The sequence below is a fragment of the Notechis scutatus genome, chromosome 5 (genome assembly GCF_049901735.1).
Source record: "Notechis scutatus isolate UNSWTSFEM ecotype Mainland chromosome 5, rNotScu1.2, whole genome shotgun sequence".
In the NCBI taxonomy this organism is placed as follows: Eukaryota; Metazoa; Chordata; class Lepidosauria; order Squamata; family Elapidae; genus Notechis; species Notechis scutatus.
The window spans coordinates 2,949,161-2,973,878 of NC_142013.1; the positions used below are offsets into that span (position 1 = coordinate 2,949,161).

Sequence of the window (24,718 nt, forward strand, 5' to 3'; positions counted from 1 at the left end):
GATAGCACTCTTCCAATATCTCAGGAGCTGCCCCAAAGAAGAGAGGGAGTCAAGCTATTCTCCAAAGCCCCTGAAGGCAGGACAAGAAGCAACGGATGGAAATTAAGCAAGGAGAGAAGCAATCTGGAACTAAGGAGAAATTTCCTGACAGGAAGTTTAATTATTTGATTAATTCCATTAATCGATGGAATGACTTGACTCCAAAAGTTGTGAATGCTCCAACTCTGGAGGTTTTCAAGAAGAGATTGGACAAACATTTGTCTGAAATGGTGTAGGGCTTCCTGTCTGAGCAGGGGGTTAGACTAGAAGACCTCCAAGGTCCCTTCCAATTCTGTTATTCTATTCTATTCTATTCCTTATTCTATTCTATATTCTATTCTATTCTATTCTATTCTATTCTATTCTATTCTATTCTGTTCTGTTTCTATTCTATTCTATTCTGTTCTGTTCTGTTCTGTTCTGTTCTGTTCTGTTCTGTTCTATTCTATTCTATTCTGTTCTAATGATTGGGGACACATGATAGCTGCCTTCGAGTATTTGAGGGGCTGTATTTGAAGAGAAGAGGGGATTTATTGTCTTAATCTCCAAAGCACCTGAAGAAGAAGCAACAGATGAAAACTAACCAAAGAGAGATGCAACTTAGAATTAAGAAGAAATTTCCTGACCGTGAGGACAATTAATCAGTGGAACTGCTTCCCTCCAGAAGTTGTGAATGCTCCAACGATGGAGGTTTTCAGGAAGAGATTGGACAGCCATTTGTCTGGGACGGTAAAGGGTCTCCTGCTTGAGCAGGGGGCTGGACTGGATGACCTCCAAGGTCCCTTCCAGTCTTAGGATTCCATGATTCTGTGCGATTCTTCTTTGTAAATTCAGATGCATTGGAGGTGAAACCGGGAGGCCATCACCTCACGGAGAATTGTGATTGCGAAAGCAGTGAGAGGTCAAATTGGTTGCACCTTAAAAGAAAAGAGAGGGGAAAAAAACACACACACACACACAAAACCAACAACCCTCCAGCAAGCTGAGAAATGTTGGCGCGGAACAAACGGTTCTTGTGCAACAAAAGGGCGGCATTTTTACTCGCTTTGAAAAACGTGGATACTGAGAAACGTTACGCAAAATGGGGAAAAACCCAAAGGAGGAAGAAAAAAAAATGAAGACAGAAAGAGGTTGCAGGGACAAAAAAAATATCTGGCTGGATGGCTGGATGAGGAATTCTGGGAATTGAAGTCCACACGTCTTATTAAAGTTGCCAAATTTGGAGATTCCCTGGCCTAAATCAACACTTTCAATTCTACCTGGAAACCTACTGGAATATATACACGCAGTCTTTGCTTTTTGACCATTCGTTGAGTGACCAAAGTTTTGGCGGCGTTGCATCAAAATCAGGGCTGGGATTCTACCCGTTCTCACCTATTCGCTAGAACCGGTTGTTAACATTCTAAGCAGTTCGGAGAACCGGTTGTTAGAAGAAATTACAGGGCTAATCCTGTAAGGAAGGCAGGAAGGAAACATTCTGGTGTTGCTTACAGAAACTGCCTCTCCGTTAATCCTTATTACATTTTTGGCAGGACGAGACTTCCTGTCTCAGGAACTTCCCTGGAGTTTTTTCCCCCTCCTTTGCTGGTACTTTGCTTGTGTGGAGTGACTATTCAAAGTTACAATGGCACTGAAAAAAGTGACTTATGACCATTTTTCACACTTACGACTGTTGCAGCATCGCCACAGTCACAAGAGGCCAGGTGAGGAGATGCGTGCCTCGATGTGAGTGATATTGAGTTGGCCACACCCAGCCAATAAAATGACCACCAAGCCACGCCCACCAAGCCACTCCCACCAACTAAGCCACACCCACAGAACCGGTTGTTAAAAATTTGAATCCCACCCCTGATCAAAATCCAAGCGCTTGGCAACTTGGTATCTATTTACGATGATCAATCAATCAATCAATCAAATATATTTGTACTCATTTTTTTGTTTTTAAGACCAGATCCTTTGCCATCCTCGATGGAAATGCAACACTCTGGATAATTTAGAAGCAATTCTTTTGAAGTTTATTTACTTGGAATTTTAATCACCTTTACAGATGGGACAAAATTTAAAAAAAATAAAATCTTGGATTTTCCCCAGCGCTTCTTGAACGCCAGCTTCCTCTGAACACGGTTGACATCAAGTCACACAATGTTCCAGGTTCAATTCCATCCAAGGGTCCTGTTTATTTGATGTCCTTCTCCTGCACAGCTTGCGTTGAAGGAGATGGATCTGCCAATTTTCCAGATGCAGCTCTGTTTCTCCATGGGTGGCGGTTTACGAGGAAAAAGAATAAATGAGGATCCAAACAGAAGGCCACTGGTTTAAGAGTAAAAAAAAAAGAGAGAGAAAATAATTCAAAAGAGGAAACTGATTGTAGAGTTTGCAGGAAAGGACAGAGAAGACCAACTAAGATGATTAATAAGGCCTGGAGACTAAAACATACAAAGAACAATTGCTGGAATTGGGTATGTCTAGTTTGATGAAAAGAAGGACTAGGGGAGACATGATAGCAGACTTCCAATATTTGAGGGGTTGCCCCAAAGAAGAGGGAGTTCAATCTATTCCCCAAAGCCCCTGAAGGCAGGACAAGAAGTAATGGATGAAAAGTAATCAAGGAGAGAAACAACCTGAAATTAAGGAGGAATTTCCTGATAGTGAGAACAATCAATTCAGAGGTTATGGGTGCTCCCATCACTGGAGGTTTTTACGCAGAGATTGGATAACCGTTTGTCTGAAGTGGTATATTTTTTCTTCCTGCCTGAGCAGAGGGTTGGACTAGAAGACCTCTAAGGTCCCTTCCAAATGTGTTATTCTGATGTTCTAACCTCCAAAGCACCTGAAAGGCAGGAGAAGCAGTAATAGATGGAAACTAATCTAGGAGAGAAGCAACCTGGAATTAAGGAGGAATTTTCTGACAGTGAGACGGGCCCATTTCCTGATGGGCCCATTTCGGCACTTCCGGAAGGCCCGTTTTTCAGCCTTCCGAGGTTCCCAAGGCTTCCCTTGGGCTCTGGAAGGACAAAAACAGCCTCAAACGGGCCGAAAATCCGCTGGGAGGGTGACGCATGCGCAGCGCAGGTATGTTTGGCTGGGGCTCGTGTGCCTGCACAAACGGCTCTGCGTGCCACCTGTGGCACACGTGCCATAGGTTCACCATCATGGGTATAGGTTCTCCTGTTTCAGCAGGGGGCTGGACTAGAAGACCTCTGGAAGGTCCCCTTCCGGCTCCTGTTCTATTCCTTGTAAGTCAAAGATATCCCTGAACTGAGCAGACAGAGATTGGAAGCCTCTTTCCAGACCTGTCTGTACTTGCGAATCCAATCTTTGTTACCATCTCATTCTCATTTGCGCCCAAGCCTTATTTTTTTCTTCTTCTCCAGATCTAACCATGAATAGGCTTGCAAACCTGTTTTTTTTTTTTCTTCTTTATTCTTTTTGGAATCTTTGGCGTCCTCCTCCACACTTCCGGTTTCACGGTGGGAGTGTTTCAAAAACCAGCGAAGAATGCCCGAAATGGAAAACAAATTCTGAATACATCACAGGACCTTGGCCTTAACCTTGGAAAAGAAACAAAAAAAAAGAGGATATCTGGAAATTAGGCAATGCATTCAAGGATCAAGGTCTTTCAAAGAGGCTTCTTCCAACTGTGTTGGCTTTTTTCGGCAGCTGCCAAGAAAGGCCAACACAAGTCCTAGGCTGCATCAACAGAGGGATAAAATCAAGATCCCATGGAGTGTAAAAAGCGATTTATAAGGCCTTGGTAAGGCCACACTTGGAATACTGCATTCAGTTTTGGTCGCCACGATGTAAAAAAGATGTTGAGACTCTAGAAAGAGTGCAGAGAAGAGCCACAAAGAGGATTAGGGGACTGGAGGCTCAAACATACGATGCACGGTTGCAGGAACTGGATATGCCTAGTTTAATAAAAAGAAGGACCAGGGGAGACAGGAGAGCAGCCTTCCAATATTTGAGGGGCTGCCACAGAGAGGAGGAAGGAGGTCAAGCTATTCTCCAAAGCACCATAAGGCAGGACAAGAAGCAACGGGTGGAAATTAAGCAAGGAGAGAAACAACCTAGAACTAAGGAAAATTTCCTGACAGTTAGAACAATTAATCAATGGGAAAAAAACTTGCCTCCAGAAGTTGTGAATGCTCCAGCGCTGGAAGTTTTTAAAAAGATGTTGGATAACCCTTTGTCTGAAGTGGTGTAGGGTTTCCTGCCTAGGCAGGGGGTTGGACTAGAAGACCTCCAAGGTCCCTTGCAACTCTGTTTATTCTATTTCTATTTCTAATGCGTAGGTAGTCGTCCATTTATGAGCACAATTGAGCCCAAAATTTATGTGGCTTAAATTCGATTCTAACTCACGGAGTCAACCGAAAGAGGAAGATGACAATATGAACAGCGACAAAAAAATTGGGATAAACAATTCCACCGAAACGTGACTCACGGCCACAATGAAAAATCTGTAAAATTACGAAAAGGTTATCTTTAAAACAATTTGCGGTCCTTTCTTTTTTTTTCTTTTTTTTTTTTTTTGCGTGGTGTTATGATCGCTATGTCAAGGATGTCAACATTTCTTTCCAGCTGCAGGTCTCTTGAAGTGGTTATTATTTATTCACATCCTGCCTTTATTATTTTTATAAATAACTCAAAGGCAGAGAACTTGTGGGTTACCCCTTCCTTCTCCTCTTTTCCTCACAACAACAAAATGGTTGTGGAGGGTTAGGCTGTGAGGGAGGGACTGGGCCAAATTCACCCACTTAGTTTTTGGGCCTGAAGCGGGACTAGAACTCACTGTCGCCTGATGATTGGCCTAAAGTCACCCAGTTGGCTTTCATGCCTAAGGCGGGACTAGAACTCACCGTCTCCTGGTGATTGGCCCAAAGTCACCCAGTTGGCTTTCATGCCTAAGGCGGGACTAGAACTCACCGTCTCCTGGTGATTGGCCCAAAGTCACCCAGTTGGCTTTCATGCCTAAGGCGGGACTAGAACTCACCGTCTCCCGGTGATTGGCCCAAAGTCACCCAGTTGGCTTTCATGCCTAAGGCGGGACTAGAACTCACCGTCTCCTGGTGATTGGCCCAAAGTCACCCAGTCGGCTTTCATGCCTAAGGTGGGACTAGAACTCACCGTCTCCTGGTGATTGGCCCAAAGTCACCCAGTTGGCTTTCATGCCTAAGGCGGGACTAGAACTCCCCGTCTCCTGGTGATTGGCCCAAAGTCACCCAGCCGGCTTTTCATGCTTAAGGTGGGACTAGAACTCCTTGTCTCCTGGTGATTGGCCCAAAGTCACCCAGTTGGCTTTCATGCCTAAGGCGGGACTAGAACTCACCGTCTCCTGGTGATTGGCCCAAAGTCACCCAGTTGGCTTTCATGCCTAAGGCGGGACTAGAACTCACCGTCTCCTGGTGATTGGCCCAAAGTCACCCAGTTGGCTTTCATGCCTAAGGCGGGACTAGAACTCCCCGTCTCCTGGTGATTGGCCCAAAGTCACCCAGCTGGCTTTTCATGCCTAAGGCGGGACTAGAACTCACCGTCTCCTGGTGATTGGCCCAAAGTCACCCAGCTGGCTTTCATGCCTAAGGCGGGACTAGAACTCACCGTCTCCTGGTGATTGGCCCAAAGTCACCCAGTTGGCTTTCATGCCTAAGGCGGGACTAGAACTCACCGTCTCCTGGTGATTGGCCCAAAGTCACCTAGCTCAGATGGCTTTCATGCCTAAGGCGGGACTAGAACTCACTGTCTCCTGGTTTCTAACCTGATGCCTTCATCGCTACACCAACCTGGCTCAATTTGCTCAAATTTACCCGTGGTTTTCACCTGCAAAATGCCACACCTTTCCAAATTTCCCAAATCGAAAGACAACTATCCTTGCATTAAAAAAAAAATGACATTCTCTACGGGTTGGAGAAAACAATCTGCAGGTCTGAAATACGTTTGAAATTTGCAGAAGTGACAGCCGTTCTTTTCGGAAGGCAGGTCTGAAGAATTAGCTGGTTTAAGGCAACAGAAATTGGATTGATTTGTGCAGGGAAGCAACAGGGACATCAGAAAAGAAAGAGGACATGGCTCATTAGCTGATGCTTTTTGATTTACAACCACAATTGGAATTGGTGCATTTGTTGCTAAGCAATGTGGTTATTGAGAGAATAACAGAATTACAGATTTGAAAGGGACCTTGGAGGTCTTCTAGTCCAACCCCTTGCTCAAGGAGGAGATCCTATACCATTTCAGACAACTGGCTATCCAATCTCTTCTTAAAAAACCTCCAGTGATGAAGCACCCGCAACTTCTGGTGGCAAGTAGTTCCACTGGTTAATTGTCCTCACTGCTTAGGTAGTTTCTCCTTAATTCCAGGTTGCTTCTCTCCTTGATGATTTTCCATCTGTTGCTTCTTGTCCTGTTTTCAGATGCTTTGGAGAATAGGACAGCCCGTCAAATATTGGCAGTCTGCTATCATGTCAACCCTATACATATATATATATATGTTTTCTTAAGTTTTCGCGGCTACTTACATGTATGGCATTCAGCTTTGTTCGGGTATTTTCCCACGTCATTGTAGTTGTGCTTTTAAAGTTGTAGCAACGTTTCGGCAGAATCTCATCTGCCATCATCAGGCTTCTGTATTGTGTTCATCTGTTAGTCAGACTTTCACAGCCGTTTCTGTTTTAAATTTGGTGCTTTTAAATCTGGCACAGCGTAGGCTAGCACCAAATTTCAAACAGAAACGGCTGTGAAAGTCTGACTCACAGACGAACACAATACAGAAGCCTGATGATGGCAGATGAGATTCTGCCGAAACGTTGCTACAACTTTAAAAGCACAACTACAATGATGTGGGAAAATACCCGAACAAAGCTGAATGCCATACATGTAAGTACCCGCAAAAACTTAAGAATATATATATATATATATATATATATGGATTTGGTTATTCGGGTTTTCTCCCGCGTAAGATTGGAAGTATCTAGGCAACGTTTCGATGAAGTCTCATTCATCATCTTCAGGCTTCTGTCTTCAGCTCTGTGCTTCTCAGAGTGATGTGAGCTTGCAGCTGCTTCTTCCTTTTAACTGCTAGTGTGGGTGTGACACACTCCCACCCAATCAGAACACAGCCAAGCCCCCAACCAATCAAGTCACACCCCCACTAGCAGTTAAAAGAAGAAGCAGCTGCAAGCTCACATCACTCTGAAGCACAGAGCTGAAGACGAAGCCTGAAGATGATGAATGAGACTTCATCGAAACGTTGCCTAGATACTTCCAATCTTACGGGAGAAAACCGAATAACCAAAGATCCACATACAAATACACGCGAGAACCTCAGAAAACATATATATATATATATATATATATATATATATATATATATATATATATATATATATATATATATATGTATGTGTGTGTGTGTGTGTGTGTGTGTATATATATGTGTATGTATATATATATATATATATATATATATATATATATACATACATACATATATATATATATAATTTTTGACACTGCAACCATCATAAGTACATGCCAGTTGCCAAGCCTTTGAATTTTGATCCCTTGCCCACAGGGATGCTGCAACGGTCGTAAGTGTGAAGCACCACTCAGAAGCCCCTTTTTCCAATGTCCTTATACCTTCAAGCAGCCACGAAGCAATGAGTTAAAAGTCGAGGACTTCCTGTACGTGAAAAGGAACCTTAGAGGAAAAAAAATTTTTTTTTTAATGTTACTCTTTTCCAACAGATTTGAGGGATTGTGTAAGTCGTCACTCCAACATAACACAATGTTTACCCTCTAGGTGGGGCGACAGTCAGGAAAATGCATGTGATGGAGAAATCTCTTTGTCGTTGTTCCAGAATTTCCTGATCTTGGAGCCATTGCACCATTCAGTTGGATGTTCTTATAAAGCAGTGAGCCATCATGGATGGGCTGGTAAGAAATGCATTGATGCTGGATAAGTATCCATGTTTTCCCGAAAATAAGACCCTGTCTTATATATTTTTTGCCACACAAAAAAGGCACCAGGTCTTATTTTGGGGGGATGCCATCCACTGACTAACCTCACTTGCGTGCATCGCCTGCTGGCCTCTTTTTTGCTGTCAGAGGCCTTCAGGAACTTCTTCTGTGACCAGCAAGGCTTTCCTGGAGGCCTCTGCAGGAGATAACGGAGCTCAGGATCGATCCAGAGCTTTGTTATCAGCTCCAGAGGCCTTCAGGAAAGCTTTGCCAGTCTTGCCGGCTGCAGAAGAAATGGGCCTGTGAGGCAGGTGTCGGGGGGTGCGCAGCCTGGCTACAACTGTCCAAAGGGAAGTAGTAGGGCAGCTCCACCACCCCCATTCCCCACCCTAGCTTAATTTGTACCTGTCCACTCTGGAGTGGGTGGGATCTTAATTAGGGCTTATTTTGGAGTAGGGCCTATATTGGGCCCACGTGTGAAAATCAAGCTGGGATTTACTTTCAGGGTAGGTCATATTTTCAGGGAAACGGTAGCTTTCTGCTATTCGCAAAGAGTTGTAATTAATTGCAGGTAATCCTCAACATTGGATGTTTTAGTGACTGTCCAAAGTTACAACGGCCATGCAAAATGTGACTTACGACCCTTTTTCACACTTATGACCATTGCAGCATCCCCATAGTCGCATGATCAAAATTGAGATTTTATTTTATTTATTTATTTATTTATTTATTTATTTTTATTTGTCAATTGCTTACAAGATAATAGGTATAAGTAAAAACATAGTTATGAATACATGGATACATATAAGAAAAATAAAAGAAACAATAGGACAGGGACGGTAGGCATGTTGGTGCGCTTATGCACGCCCCCTACAGACCTCTTAGGAAAGGGGTGAGTGAGGTCGATAATAGACAGTCTAAGGTTAAAGTTTGTGGGGTTTGGGGAAGAAACCACAGAGTCAGGTAGAGTATTCCAGACATTATTCACTCTGTGGCTGAAGTCGTATTTCCTGCAATCAACTTTGGTGCGATTAACCTTGAGTTTGTATCTACTGTGTGCTCTTGTGTTGTTATGATTGAAGCTGAAGTATTCATTGACAGGTAGGACATTGCAATGTATAATTTTATATACTATACTTAGATCAGACCAAAGTCGGCATAGTTCTAGGTTTTCTAGGTCTAGAGTTTCGAGTCTGGTGGCATAAGGTCTTCTGCAACAAGTAGAGGAGTGGAGAACTCTTCTTGTGAAATATTTCTGGACTTTCTCAACTGTGTTAATATCAGATACATAATGTGGGTTCCAGACTGATGAGCTGTATTCGAGTATTGGTCTAGCAAATATTTTATATGCTCTAGTTGTTAGTGTAATATTACCAGAGAAAAAGCTATGTAAGATTAGGTTAACAACTCTTAACACCTTTTTGGCTATGTAGTTACAGTGGGCTCTAGCACTTAGGTCATTTGAGATGATTATTCCAAGGTCCTTGACAGAGTTTGGATCATCAACAAGGTCTTGACTATTCAGCCTGTATTTTATTTTCTGATTTTTTTTGCCAATATGTAAGACAGAGCATTTATTTGTTGAGACTTGAAGTTGCCATTTGTTTGACCATTCTGATACATAGTCAAGGTCTTTTTGGAGGGTAGTAGTATTGTCTGTGGTGTTGAATAGCTTTACATCATCAGCGAAGAGTACGCAGTTGCTCTTGATATGATCACAGAGGTCATTTATGTAGAGTATGAAGAGAGTTGGTCCTAGAACACTGCCCTGGGGGACACCACTATTGACAGGTACTGGATTTGATAGGACGCTCCCGATTTTGACCATTTGTTGTCTGTTTGACAGGAATGCTTCTATCCAGTTATTCAGTTGTCCAGAGATACCATAGGATTTTATTTTTAGGAGTAGTTTGTCGTGTACCACTGAATCAAAGGCTTTACAGAAGTCTATGTAGATTGCGTCTATTGTTTTGCCCTGGTCGAGTTGTGTCGTCCATATGTTTTTGCAGTGTAAGAGTTGCAGATTACAGGATAGTTTTTTCCTGAAACCAAATTGTTTATTGGAGAGTAGGTTATTTGTCTCTAAGTGAAGGATGATGGATTGGTTAATAATTGATTCCATGACTTTACAGGTGACGCAGCATAAGGAGATTGGCCTGTAGTTTTCAACTAGGCTTGGGTCTCCCTTTTTGAAGATGGGGATGACTGTGGCTTGTGACCATAGGTTAGGCAAGGAGCTGGTTCTGAAAGATTTTTCAAAGTGTAGTGTTGTTGGTTACCAATTGTTCTAGTCTCAGATTTGTTACTGCATTGTAGAAGGTTGCATGTGTGGGTTCGGTTGTACATTCGTTAAGGGTCCAGTTAATATGAGGTAGATTGAAGTCACCAAGAAAGATAAAAGCATGTGGGCAGGATGCTGCCTATGTTAGTTGTGTATTTAGCTTGTTTGCCTGTTCGATGTCATAATCGGGGCTCTGTAACATAGTAAGAACCGAAATGTGATATTTAAGGACAATTCACAGACGATGGTCTCAGGAATAGCGAGCTCCTGGGTAACTTGGATGTTTTTTAGATGTAGGGACTTTTTATAGAAGATAGATAGATGCTTGGCAGGTGACTCATATTTATGATGGTTTTAAACTCCCGGGGTCATGGGACCCTCTTTTGCAAAAAACGGTCGTAAGTCACTTTTTTTCAGCGCCCGTGTAACTTCCAATGGTCATTAAATGAGCTGTTGTAAGTCCAGGACTAGCTGTACTTTAGTGGAGAATTTCCCAGCCTAAGAAGATGACCAGAATCCCATCTGGCCGGTAGACACCTCAACTTTAGGGGAAGCTTGGGGTCAGTTAGCGGGTAAGCACGTTGTCATCCAAGCTTTTAATAGATGAACAGGGTTGGAAGGGACCTTGGAGGTCATCTAGTCCAACCCTCCGGCCAAGCCGGAGACCCTACACCATTTCTGAGAGAGGGCAGTCCAGGCTCTTCTTGAAAGCCTCCAGTGATGATGCTCCCACAACTTCAGAGGGCAACTTCTGTTCCATTGGTTGATTGTTCTCATTGTCAGAAAGTTTCTCCTTATTTCCAGGTTGAACCTCTCTCCTTGATCAGTTTCCTTCCATTATTCTTTGTCTGCCTTCAGGTGCCTTTGGAAAATAACTTGACCCCTTCTTCTCTGGGGCAGCCCCTCAGATATTGGAAGACTCCCATCCTGTCTCCCCTGGTCCTTCTTTTCTGTAAACTAGACATGTCTTCTGTCCATCCATGGTTTGCTCAGGTGTCTTCCTTCCTTCCTTCCTTTCTTTCTTTCTTTCTTTCTTTCTTTCTTTCTTTCTTTCTTTCTTTCTTTCTTTCTTTCTTTCTTTCTTTCTTTCTTTCTTTCTTTCTTTCTTTCCTTCCTTCCTTCCTTCCTTCCTTCCTTCCTTCCTTCCTTCCTTCCTCCTTTCTTTCCTTTCTTTCTTCTTTCTTTCTTTCTTTCTTTCTTTCTTTCTTTCTTTCTTTCTTTCTTTCTTTCTTTCTTTCTTCCTTCCTTCCTTCCTTCCTTCCTTCCTTCCTTCCTTCCTTCCTTCCTTCCTTCCTTCCTTCCTTCCTCATCTTTCTTTCTTTCTTTCTTTCTTTCTTTCTTTCTTTCTTTCTTTCTTTCTTTCTTTCTTTCTTTCTTTCTTTCTTTCTTTCTTCTCTTGGTCCTTCCAACATGAGACGTATGAGTACTATGGCCTCCTCCTCCTCAAATTTCCTTTACGCTCAACCAGATACTTCCTGCTAGGTCTACTGAAGGTCAAGAGCGGCTTCCTACCATCATTGTTTTTCTTATTCCAGCAGCTTCCGTCCAATTCAGAAATCAAACATTGGAAACCAGAAAACCAGCTATCTTTAGATCCTGATGTTTGCAATCAACCAGGTCCTGGCTGTGGTTGTTGTTGTTTTTTTTGGCCTGGTGAAAGGAGTTCAGGTGGAGGGCAAACCCTGGCCACCTGGAACCAGATTCCTGCAAACGTAAAAGAGAAAGAAATGTTCCAGCATTATTGCAGCCAGTGATGGGAAAATTTAAAACAGGAGTTATTTGAAAAAAGAACTAAAAAAAATCTCCACCTTAACTACCTAACTAGCAAAGGTAGCTATTTTAACTACCAAAGAAGAGGGGGTCAAGCTATTCTCCAAAGCCCCTGAAGAGGCAGGACAAGAAGCAACAAATGGAAACTCATCAAGGAGAGAAGCAACCTGGAATTAAGGAGGAATTTCCTAACAGTGAGAACAATTGACCAGTGGAACAGCTTCCTTCTATTCTATTCTATTCTATTCTATTCTATTCTATTCTATTCTATTCTATTCTATTCTATTCTATTCTATTCCTATTCCTATTCCTATTCTATTCCTATTCCTATTCTATTCCTATTCTATTCTATTCTATTCTATTCTATTTCTATTCCATTCTATTCATTCCATTCCATCCCACTCCACTCCCTCCACTCCACTCCATTCCATTCCATTCCATTCCATTCCATTCTATTCCATTCCATTCCACTCCCTCCACTCCCTCACTCATTCCATTCTTCCTTCCATTCCATTCCATTCCATTCTATTCTATTCTATTCTATTCTATTCTATTCTATTCTATTCTATTCTATTCCTATTCTATTCCTATTCCTATTCCTATTCCTATTCTATTCTATTCTATTCTATTCTATTCTATTCCATTCCATTCCATTCCATTCCACTCCACTCCACTCCACTCCACTCCACTCCATTCCATTCCATTCCATTCCATTCCATTCTATACCTATGCTATTCTATTCCTATTCTATTCTATGCTATTCCTATGCTATTCTATTCTATTCCTATTCCTATTCCTATTCCTATTCTATTCTATTCTATTCTATTCTATTCTATTCTATTCTATTCCATTCCATCCCACTCCACTCCACTCCACTCCACTCCATTCCATTCCATTCCATTCTATTCTATTCTATTCTATTCTATTCTATTCTATTCTATTCCATTCCATTCCTATGCCATTCCTATTCTATTCCTATGCTATTCTATTCCTATGCTATTCTATTCTATTCCTATTCTATTCTATTCTATTCTATTCTATTCTATTCTATTCTATTCTATTCTATTCTATTCTATTCTATTCCATTCCATTCCATTCTATTCCTATGCTATTCTATTCTATTCCTATTCCTATTCCTATTCTATTCCATTCCATTCCATTCCATTCCATTCCATTCCACTCCACTCCACTCCACTCCACTCCACTCCATTCCATTCCATTCCATTCCATTCCATTCCATTCTATTCTATTCTATTCTATTCTATTCTATTCCATTCCATTCCATTCCATTCTATTCCTATGCTATTCTATTCCTATTCTATTCTATTCTATTCTATTCTATTCTATGCTATTCTATTCTGTTCCTATTCCTATTCTATTCCTATTCTATTCTATTCTATTCTATTCTATTCTATTCTATTCTATTCTATTCTATTCCATTCCATTCCATTCTATTCCTATGCTATTCTATTCCTATTCCTATTCCTATTCCTATTCCTATTCCTATTCCTATTCCTATTCTATTCTATTCTATTCTATTCTATTCTATTCTATTCTATTCTATTCTATCCTATTCTATTACTACCGGTTCTGTGGGTGTGGCTTGGTGGGCGTGGCAGAGGAAGGATATACTGTAAAATCCCCCTTCCCTCCCCACCCCACTAACCTGCTTTCCAGCTCCGTTCTCCTGGGCAGGGCGACCAAAGAAGACCCAGTCGATCAGCTGGGACTCGATGGGAGGCAGAGAAGAGATTGGGTAGGTGGGGCCAGTCAGAGGTGGGATTGGCTGGTTCTCTGAACTACTCCAAATTTCTGCTACTGGTTCTCCAGAACTGGTCTGAACTGGCTGAATGCCACCTCTGGAAATAACGCAGGAGAAAGAGCTTATGTGAATTTTGCCCGGGAGTTATTTCCTGCCCACATTTGTTTCTGGCAGGAGGAACGACATAAACAGAGGCGGCCCTGGAATTAAATCATCTAAGTAATTGGAAGCAGAAGAGGAAGAAATACAGTCTTAAGTGCCAGGGAGATTTTCCAGGGGCAGAAGGTGGAACCAGCCAGGATTGATAAAGGAGAGAAAATTTGTAGCTCGGGGTTGAACTGTGGGGTCCTTGGTGCCCCCTGAGCTTGGTGGTTTCCTTGCAGACGTTTCATGACCAAACCAGGTAATATCATCAAGTGCTAGAAGGGAGCAGGGTTTAAGGAAGAGGAGGAAGAGGTGGAGGAAGAGAAAGAGGTGGAGGAGGAGGAGGAGGAAGAGGAGGAGGACAAGGACAACAACGATTGGTGCTCTCAGGCTTAGTTATTTTGCAAACGTTTCAGGACCCAGCTAGGTAACGTCATCAGTGCTAGAAGGAAGGGAGGGCCTGAGAAGAGGAGGAGGAGGAGGAGGAGGAGGAGGAGGAGGAGGAGGAGGAGGAGGAGGAGGAGGAGGAGGAGGAGGAGGAGGAGGAGGAGGAGGAGAAAACTGGGGTCCTTGGTGCTCTCTGAGCTTAGTTATTTTTTTGCAAACGTTTCAGGACCCAGCTAGGTAACGTCATCAGTGCTAGAAGGAAGGGAGGGCCTGAGAAAAAAGGAGGAGGAGGAGGAGGAGGAGGAGGAGGAGGAGGAGGAGGAGGAGGAGGAGGAGGAGGAGGAGGAGGAGGAGGAGGAAAACTGGGGTCCTTGGTGCGCTCTGAGTTGTTTTTTCTTGCAGATGTTTCAGGACCCAGCTAGGTAGCATCATCAGTGCTACAAGGGATGGAGTTTGTTGATGTTAAAGGGGAGAGAGGAGGAGAACTGTGAGGTCCTTGGTGTTCACTGAGCTTGGTGGTGGTTTTCTTGCAGATGTTTTATCACCAAACTAGGTAATATCACCAGTGCTAGAAGGGTTTGGGGTTTGCTGGAGAGGAGGAGGAGGAGGAGGAGGAGGAGGAGGAGGAGGAGGAGGAGGAGGAGGAGGAGGAGGAGGAGGAGGAGGAGGAGGAGGAGGAAAATGATGAGTGTGGGGTCCTTGGTGCTCTTTGAGTTTGGTCAACTAGGCAACATCATCAGGGCTAGAGACCAAGTTGGATAGGTGTTAAAGAGATGGATTACCTTTCTAAAAAAGGGAAGGGAAGGGAAGGGAAGGGAAGGGAAGGGAAGGGAGGGCTCAGGAAAACTGAAGCTGTAAGATAAACAGAATATTAGAACCAACAGCAGATTGACGAAGTTCAGCCCACGTGAAAGAGCATCTGAGGAGCTACAATATGAGAAGACAGACGGGATCTGTTGTCGAAAAGCAAAACAGGAGACCATTGTCTCCAGAAAAGGAAAGATGAAAGAATTCCTGAGAGAGAAGATTAAAATCATCGTGAACATGAAGGACGCATGACTCATTGCAGACTTTCAGCGTTGAGAGAAACAAGCCGACTCAAGTAAGGACATCAACAAACCGAGCAATGCCGGAAGGAAGATCTTCTTAGGAAAATCAGAGAAAGAAGAGGAAGAAAAATGTGGCCAGGGTAGAAATATTGAGTACAACAACTATTTACAACAGTTTGTTTAGTGGCCATTCGAAGTCAAAAGCGCACTGGAAAAAAAAGGGAATTATGACTGTTTTTTTTTCACACTTACGACCGTTGCACGATTCCCATCGTCCCACGATCAAAATTCAGGCCCTTGGTGACTGATTCACATTTATGACGCTTCCAAAGTACTGGAGTCGTGGGATCTCAAAAGTCACAGTGGGGAAGCCAGATTCATTTAACGACCATGTTCCTAACTGGAGGGATTCACTTCACAAGAAAGTGCATAAAATAAGGACAACGCTCAGTGGCCCTGTCTCATTTAGCAACAGAAATTTGGGGCTGAGTTGCGGTCGTGAGTCAAGGACTACCTGTACCAGTGGTCGCCAACTGGTGGGCTGGGGACCACTGGTGATCCGCAAGAAAATGTTGCTGGTCCGCAGAGAAATGTCCCCCCCCCCCCAAAGCAATTAATCCGGGCTGCGCAGGAACACAAGGTTATGTCTTGGACCGCGGGAACACAAGGCTTGTGTCGCTTGCATTGGGAATAACATGAGGGAGTGAGGGGAGGGGGGAAAGGGCGGAGAGGGGGAACTTGCCCCACTCACCCCAGATGCCTGGCCTGGCCACTGGGCTGCTTCTTTCCGCTTCTTTCTTCTTCTGCTTTTGGCTGCACGCAAGGAAAGCAGCAAAAGTCTTTCTTTCTCTCCCCCAAACTCCGCCAGAAATGAGTCTTTGGGACCCTGCAAGGCCTCCTGCTCCAAGAGGCTGAGCTGGCAAAGACTCATTTCTGGCAGAGTTCGGGGGAGAGAAAGAAAGACTTCTGCGGCTCCTGCTGTTTTCCTTGCATGAAGCCAAAAGTCTCTCTCTCTCTCTCTCTCTCTCTCCCCGAGAACGGAGCTGGAGACGGTATCCTGCGATCCCAAATAAAGAACGATCGATCGGTAGGAAAACAGGGTGAGGGATTTTCCTGCACAGTTTTTGGGGGATTTTTCCAGGGTCTCTGGTCCGCGGGATTTAAAAGTATGAATTTGGTGGTCCCTGAGGTCCAAAAGATTGGCGACCCCTGACTTGTACAGTAATTGTGGAAGGGAGGTAATAGAAACAAACGCAGTTAAAAGCCAATGAAAACACTTATATAGAAATCTTTTATTCCTGGGAATGTAGAATGACAAGAAGAGAGAGAGAGAGAGAGAGAGAGAGAGAGAGAGAGAATGAATATATATAAATTCAGGAATCAATGCCAGGAGAAAGTGAAAAAGAGCAGCCATTAACCAAATGGTCAAACACAAAAACACCCACACGGATAATTATCCTTCAACTGTTTCAGGCAAAAAGGCAATTAAAAGCACTGACCGCAATATGTCAACACATACGGAAAAGTCTGGATGGTTACGTATACAGAAAAAGAGAGAGTTGGAAGGGACCTCGGAAGTCATCTAGTCCAACCCCCTCCTCAAGCAGGAGACCCCATACCATTTCAAACAAATGGCTGTCCAGTCCTCTTCTTAAAAACCTCCAGTGATGGAGCAGCCACAACTTCTGTTGGCAACTTGGTCCACTGGTTGATTGTTCATACGGTGATGAAGTTTCTCCTTAGTTCTAAGTTGCTTCTCTCCTTGATTACTTTCCATCTGTTGCTTCTTGTCCTGCCTCTTCAGGGGCTTTGGAGAATAGCTTGACTCCCTCTTCTTTGGGGCAACCCCTCAAATATTGGAAGGCTGCTCTCTTGTCTCCCCTGGTCCTTCTCTTCCCTAGACTAGCCAGGCCCAGTTCCTGCAACCGTTCGTCGTATGTTTTAGTCTCCAGTCCCCTCATCATCCTGGTTGCTCTTCTCTGCACTTTTTCTAGAGTCTCAACGTCCTTTTTTATAGTGTGGTGGCCAAAACTGGATGCAGTATTCCATTTAAAACCATTTTAAAAAGGACAAATTAAAAAGAGTTCGGAAGAGTTCTTGAAGATTTTTTGCTTCTCATCCAAGAACTGAAGAAGCTTCTTGGATGAGAAGCAAAACATCCTCCAGGAGAAACAAAAATCCAGTTGCCTTTTGAAGAAGCAACTTCGGGACAATCATGGATGACTGAGAATCTCCATCGATGGTCATAAGTCACATTTTTTTTTAGTACTGTTGTAACTTAAAAGTGTCCCTAAATGAATGGTTGTAAATTGAGGGACTGACTACCTTTATCTGGAGAGAGAAGAAAAAGGGGAACTTGCGATGATTTAAGAGACAGCAAGAGATGGAAGGAACAATAAAATACAAAGGGGAGGTGTGTCTTCGCTTTAATGACCAAAATGATACCATTTCATTGTATATAGAATAGATCGTTTTTATTTTTTTATTTATTGGATTTGTCAATCACTTACAAGATAAGAGATGTAAGTATAAACATAGTAAGGATACAGGAAATAGGTACGAATAATTGGGGACAAGAGGACAGGGACGGTAGGCACGATGGTGCACTTACGCATGCCTCTTACAGACCTCTTAGGAATGGTTATTCTCTCCCTTCCTTTCTCTCCTCCCTCCATTCTTTTCTCTCCTTCCTTCCTTCCTTCCTTCCTTCCTTCCTTCCTTCCTTCCTTCCTTCCTTCTTTTATTTTTTATTTTATTCATTTATTTGATTTGTCAATCGCTTACAAGATAATAGGTATAAGTATAAACATGAGTAAGAATACAGGAAATAGGTACGAATAAATGGGGACAATAGGACAGGGACAGTAGGCACGATGGTGCCCTTATGCACCCCCCTTACAGACCTCTTAGGAATGGGGTGAGGTCAATAGTGGCTAGTTTGAGGTTAAAGGAGTTTGGGGGTTACAGACCTCTTAGGAATGGTTATTCTCTCCCTTCCTTTCTCTCCTCCCTCCATTCTTTTCTCTCCTTCCTTCCTTCCTTCCTTCCTTCCTTCCTTCCTTCCTTCCTTCCTTCCTTCCTTCCTTCCTTCCTTCCTTCCTTCCTTCCTTCCTTCCTTCCTTCCTTCCTTCTTTTATTTTTTATTTATTTATTTGATTTGTCAATCGCTTACAAGATAATAGGTATAAGTATAAACATGAGTAAGAATACAGGAAATAGGTACAGATAAATGGGGACAATAGGACAGGGACAGTAGGCACGATGGTGCCCTTATGCACCCCCCTTACAGACCTCTTAGGAATGGGGTGAGGTCAATAGTGGTTAGTTTGAGGTTAAAGGAGTTTGGGGGTTACAGACCTCTTAGGAATGGTTATTCTCTCCCTTCCTTTCTCTCCTCCCTCCATTCTTTTCTCTCCTTCCTTCCTTCCTTCCTTCCTTCCTTCCTTCCTTCCTTCCTTCCTTCCTTCCTTCCTTCCTTCCTTCCTTCCTTCCTTCCTTCTTTTATTTTTTATTTTATTTATTAATTTGATTTGTCAATCGCTTACAAGATAATAGGTATAAGAATAAACATGAGTAAGAATACAGGAAATAGGTACAGATAAATGGGGACAATAGGACAGGGACGGTAGGCACGATGGTGCCCTTATGTACCCCCCTTACAGACCTCTTAGGAATGGGGCGAGGTCAATAGTGGCTAGTTTAAGGTTAAAGGAGTTTGGGGGTTAGAGGATGTAACAAGAGAGTCAGTTGGTGCATTCGAGGCATTCACCACTCTGTGTCTCGTACTTTCTGCAATCGAGTTTGAAGCCGTTTACATTGAGTTTGTATCTGTTGTGTGCTCTTGTATTGTTGCGGTTGAAGCTGAAGTAGTTATTGATGGGGTAGGACGTTGTAGCGGATAATTTTGTGTACTATGCTTAAATCCAACCATAGGTGGCGTAGTTCAAGGTTGTTCCAAGCCCAAATTCTCAAGTCTGGTGGTGTAGGGTATTCTGTTGTGAGCAGAAGAGTGGATACTTCTTCTCGTGAAATACTTCTGGACTCGCTCGATTGTATTAATGTCCGATATGCATGCTGGAAAGTGGAATGTATTAAGGCGACTGAGTATGCCAGAATCCTGGATTTATTCTTGAGAGGAATATTTACAATGAGTAAGAAACTACGTTGAGAATTTTCAAGTTGGAGTTCGCTGGTCTTCACAAATCCAATCAATTAAGAGAGAAAGGGTTTGAAGAGTTTGAGGGCTTCCGATCAGATAGGGAGTGAGAGGAAAATGCATATTGTTCCCATATCTGTTTAATATATAAGGAAAGATATGATCAGTTTAAATGGTGGGTAAAGTTTTTTTGACTCAAGAGTAATGAGGAGACACAGAATGCTGGACAAGTAAAGAACAGGGACAAGATAGATGGAAGGAGGGAGGGAGGGAGGGAGGGAGGGATGAAAAGATGAATAAATGATTTAATCACTGGATGGATGGATCACTGGATGGATGGTTGGATGGTTGGATGGTTGGATGGTTGGATGGTTGGATGGTTGGATGGATGGATGATGGAGAAAGGAATGAGCAAATAATTGGACAGATGGATGGATGGATGATTGGATGAAACATTGAATCAATAGAAGGGTGGAATTCATGGATGGATGGATGGATAAATGAAATCAAGATTGCATGGATGGGTGGATGATTTGATGGATGGATGGATAAATGAATGCATGGGTGAATGATTGGATTGATGGCTAAAGGAAAGAGCGAATAATTGAACAGACGGATGGATGGATGGTTAGATGAAAGATTGAATCAATAGATGGGTGGATTAATTCATGGATGGATGGTTGGATTCTCTCTCTCCCTCCCTCCCTCTCTCCCTCTCTCTCTCATCTTTTAGTTTTTTTCTTTCCTGTAACTTCCCCTCTAATCTTTCTGTCATCTCTCCCCACTTTTCTATTTATCATCTATCTATAGTTTACTTTTTCTAACTCTAATTTTCTCTCTCTCTCTCTCTCTCTCTCTCTCTCTCTCTCTCTCTCTCTCTCTCTCTCTCTCTCTCTCTCTCTCTCTCTCTCTCTCTCTTCTCTTTCTTTTCCCCACTTTCTCACCCAGAACTAACTCTTTTGTTCCCTTGAAATGCCAGTTTCCCCACCCACAGGCGAGCTTTCAATAAGGGCATTCATCGGACGCTGTTAGGGTTTGGGAATTAACCCTAGCAGAGTATTGCAGCAGTAGTCAAGCCAGGCAGCCAAAGGAGAGCGGAAGGGCCCCAGAGTATACACACACTGAACACAAACACTGTTTGTAGTTTAAATAGTTTTTAATCCAGTTAGAGTTTAAGCATTGTCATTCAGTCCATTAATTCATTCACAGTATTTCCATCCAGTAAGACTCACTAGTATAGTCCAAGTTAAGAGTCCTTGCAATATCTTTATCAGCCGATAAAGATATCTTCTCCTCCTCCGGTTTCACTCTCCAGAGAAACAAACGCTGGATATTCAGCAAACAGTAGCAAACAATAACAGTTCAGTCACAGGCACTCACAGTCAGTAATCTCAGTTAGTCGCAGCAGCACACAGTTACAGCCAGACAGTTACAGCCAGCAGACAGTAAACTCACAGTTACAGCCAGCAGACAGACAATAAAACTCACAGTTACAGCAAGCCAGCTTCTAATGCTTCCTTATATTGTAACTTCTAACCGCACCCTTAATCGAGCTAATTGCCTGCTGCATTGTGCTTAAAGTGATAAGCACTTAAACCATGATATCTAAGTTTTATATATTTATTCACCCAAACCATATTTGGTATCAATGTTATACCTAACATACTCCCCTTTTGGGTGAAATAAATATATAATACCTTTACAATCTTATCCCATATTTTTCACAACTCTCCTGGTGCTTACTGGCACCTTGGGCTTTAGTAAAATTATCAGCTAAATTGTCCTCCGACATACAGTACTCTAGCTGAATCATCTTACTTCTTACAGATTGTCTCACGTTTAGGTATCTTAGATCTGTATGCTTGCTCCTTGTTTTTACTCCAATATTTGTGGCCATTTGAATTGCTGCCTGATTATCTTCATGTATAATTATAGGATAATTTACAGTTATACCTATATCAATTAACATTTGTTTATACATTATTAATTCTGTACATAACAATGATAAACAGGAGAATTCTGCCTCCATAGTAGACAAACTTATATGCTGTTGTCTTATTGACTTCCAGCCTATTAATGTATTACCCAGCATTATGGCTGTTCCTGAAGTCGACTTTCTAGTGTCTCTTTCTGATGCAAAGCTAGCATCTGCATAAGCACTCAAAATTAAATCACCCTTTGGTTCTAAATACAATGAATAATTCATTGTCTTTTTAAGATATCTTAATATCCTCTTAGCTGCATTCCAGTGTCTTTCACACGGTGCAGAATTGAATCTAGCCAACTGATTCACGCAGTACGATATATCTGGTCTAGACCAATTACTAATATAACTCAAACTACCAATTAAAGATTGATAAATCACCTTATCAAATTCAGGGCTTTGTACATCAGTGTTGCTAAACTCCTGACTCATTGAGTCTTAGCTGGCTTACAAAGCTCCATCTTGTAATCTTTTAGCAATTTGCTTATCTTATCTTCCTGAGATATCTTAAAACCTTTCTGTGTTTTCTTTATATTCAAACCGAGATACTTCTTTATCTCCCTAATTGCTTGATCTTTATTCTCTTTCCTAATGATGCTATTATTTTATTTGCTTCATCATTAGTTTCAGTTATCAAAGCAATGTCATCTGTGAATAGTAATAATAATGATACTTTCCCATTTGTCTCCCTCTTAAACAGACATGGATCGGCTAAACCAGCTTTAAATCCTATATTGTTAAGTTCCTTTACAATATACTGGTTCCAATCATAGCCTGATTGTTTAAGACCATAGAGGCTTTTCTTTAACAACCAACAATCATTATTATCCTTATTTTCACTTTTAATACCAACAGGTTTTTTCATGTAAATAGTATGTTTTAATGGGGCGTGCAAGTAAGCAGTTTCCACATCTAAATGGTTAACTATATAGTTTTTACTAGCTGCCCACACTAAAGCTGCCCTCAAGGTTGCTGCCTTAAGACTAGGTGCAAACACCTCATCATAGTCATTAGCATTCTGCCTAAAACCTTGGGCTACTAACCTTGCCTTATGGATTAAATTACCATCCTTATCTATTTTTACCTTAAATATCCATTTGCAGCCAATGGATTTCTTTCCTACAGGTAATTTGGCATTTTCATACACCTTCATATCTCTTAATGAATTCAGTTCCCTATTCATTGCTGCATACCATTTTTCTTTTTCCTTATTAGGATACTTTTTAATTTCTTCAACAGAATTAGGAACTTGATTAATCTGGCACACTGTGTTAGCCTGGTACCTATCAGGCGGTCTAGATATACGTGTAGTTCTTCTGGGAAATTACAGGGCTTACAGGAGGACTTTCTTGAACTACTACCTGTTCATCTTCCTCATCCTGTTCAGCTATTGAATCTGTTTCTTCCTTTATGGGCACTATTTCATCCTGTATTTGTCTCTTTACTTTATTTTTAAAATTACAGGGATAACTAATGGGATTTCTATAGGATTCAATAATTACATCTTTATTGGCATCCTGTTCTAATTTCTCCCATCCTTCATGTTCTAGAAATTGGGCACTAGCACTACATAACACTTTATATGTGCCTTTCTCCCAAAATCTATATGCCCTATGGTTTGCTTGATAACCAACGAAGAAAAATCTTTTAGCTCTATGTTGCCCTTTTTTCTGAGTTGTGCAGGAATATGCACCCATGCTGGTGCACCAAATGTGTGCAGGTAACTTAGATCAGGTTTCCTGCCATGCCATCTGGTGAATGGTATTTCACCTGTTGTTGTATTAACAACGTTGTTCAATATGTTATTAGCACACATTGTAGCCTCCCCCACAAAGAATCAGGTAACCCAGAATCATTTAACATTGTTCTAACCATTGCCTGTAGTGTTTGGCCTCTTCTTTCAATAAAAGCGTTATGTTCTGGCCTGTATGGAGCAGACTTCTTATGCTCTATTCCAGCTACTTTAAGTCTGTTCTGGAATTTGTTATTAATAAATTCCGTGCCATTATCTGTCACCAGGGTTATTAGTTGTCGTTTAGACTTTCTTTCAGCAAACCTAAGCCAATTGAAAAATGTTGATATGTTTCAGTTTTGCTTTTCATTAAATAGCAAAACCCATATCTAGAATAATGGTCCATAATGCTCAGTATATATCTAGCACCCCCATACTGGGTTTCTTTGGACCTATTATGTCTGCAAATACTACTTCTAAAGGTTCTTTGTTTTGAAACCATTTAGCCTATTTGCAGGCAATACCTTGCTCTTATCTTCACAGCAAACATTACAACGCAAATATTTATCACAAGGTTTTAACCTTATTCCTTCAGATAACTCAACTGTACGTTTTAGCATTTTAAAATTTACATGCCCCAAACGCCTATGCAATAAATGGATACATTCTTCATGAGGCTTTATATTATTAAATACAGTCTGAGCCTCCCCTTTCTTACTATTATCTAAGACATATAATGTTCCATTTAAAGCTGCAGTTACCCTTTTGTTATCTTTTTCAATTATGCAATTATTATCTTTAAAAGTAATTACATAACCTAATTTATCTAATACCCTTACTGAAAGCAAATTAAACTTTAGTTGCGGTACATACAACATTTTTATATCCTGGTTTATGTATCGGACAACGGCAAAACCTTGACCTTTGCTTTCAGGTTCCAGCCATTTGCAAGTGATATATGTTGAGAGCTTGTAGACATTTTTATAAATTTTGTCTTATCTCTTGTGATGCAGTGGGATGCGCCACTGTCAACCACCCATAAATTATTCTTCACATCAGAGTTGCTAAACGTGGCTAGTTCAAATGCTTTCTTTGGCTTTTTTACATTCTGGCTTTTTCTCTTTTTGCAGAATCTTGCCAATGTCCTCTGCCTCCACAATTAAAACATTTTTAATTGTGTATGCTGTTGAAGATAAATTCTCTTCTTCCAGGTGCTTTACTTTGCTTTGCTGGTTTCTTTCAAACTTTGAAGATAATTTCTCTTCTTTCTTATCTTCTCTCAGCTCGTCACGCTCACGCCTTCTTCTGGCTTCTTCTAGTAGCCTGCCTGTAATCTCGGTTAATGAGAGGCTTTCTTTTGGCAATACCTCTAACGAAGTCACATAGTCATCATAGCTTTGATCTAATGAAGATAATATTATGTAGACTTGTTGCAGTTCATTAAATATAAACTCTTTTTCTAGC

At 41.8% G+C, this 24,718-nt stretch overlaps 1 long non-coding RNA gene across 1 annotated transcript; it reads right to left on the bottom strand.

The window, feature by feature from the left end:
• Positions 1 to 2,031: 2,031 nt before the first annotated feature.
• On the bottom strand, positions 2,032 to 12,203 carry LOC148130342 (uncharacterized). The gene is made up of 4 exons (XR_015749691.1): positions 11,783 to 12,203; positions 3,440 to 3,590; positions 2,859 to 3,041; positions 2,032 to 2,349 (listed from the first exon to the last, which is right to left on the bottom strand). It is a non-coding gene; the product is annotated as an uncharacterized LOC148130342 (long non-coding RNA).
• Between the last annotated feature and the right edge of the window lie 12,515 nt (positions 12,204 to 24,718).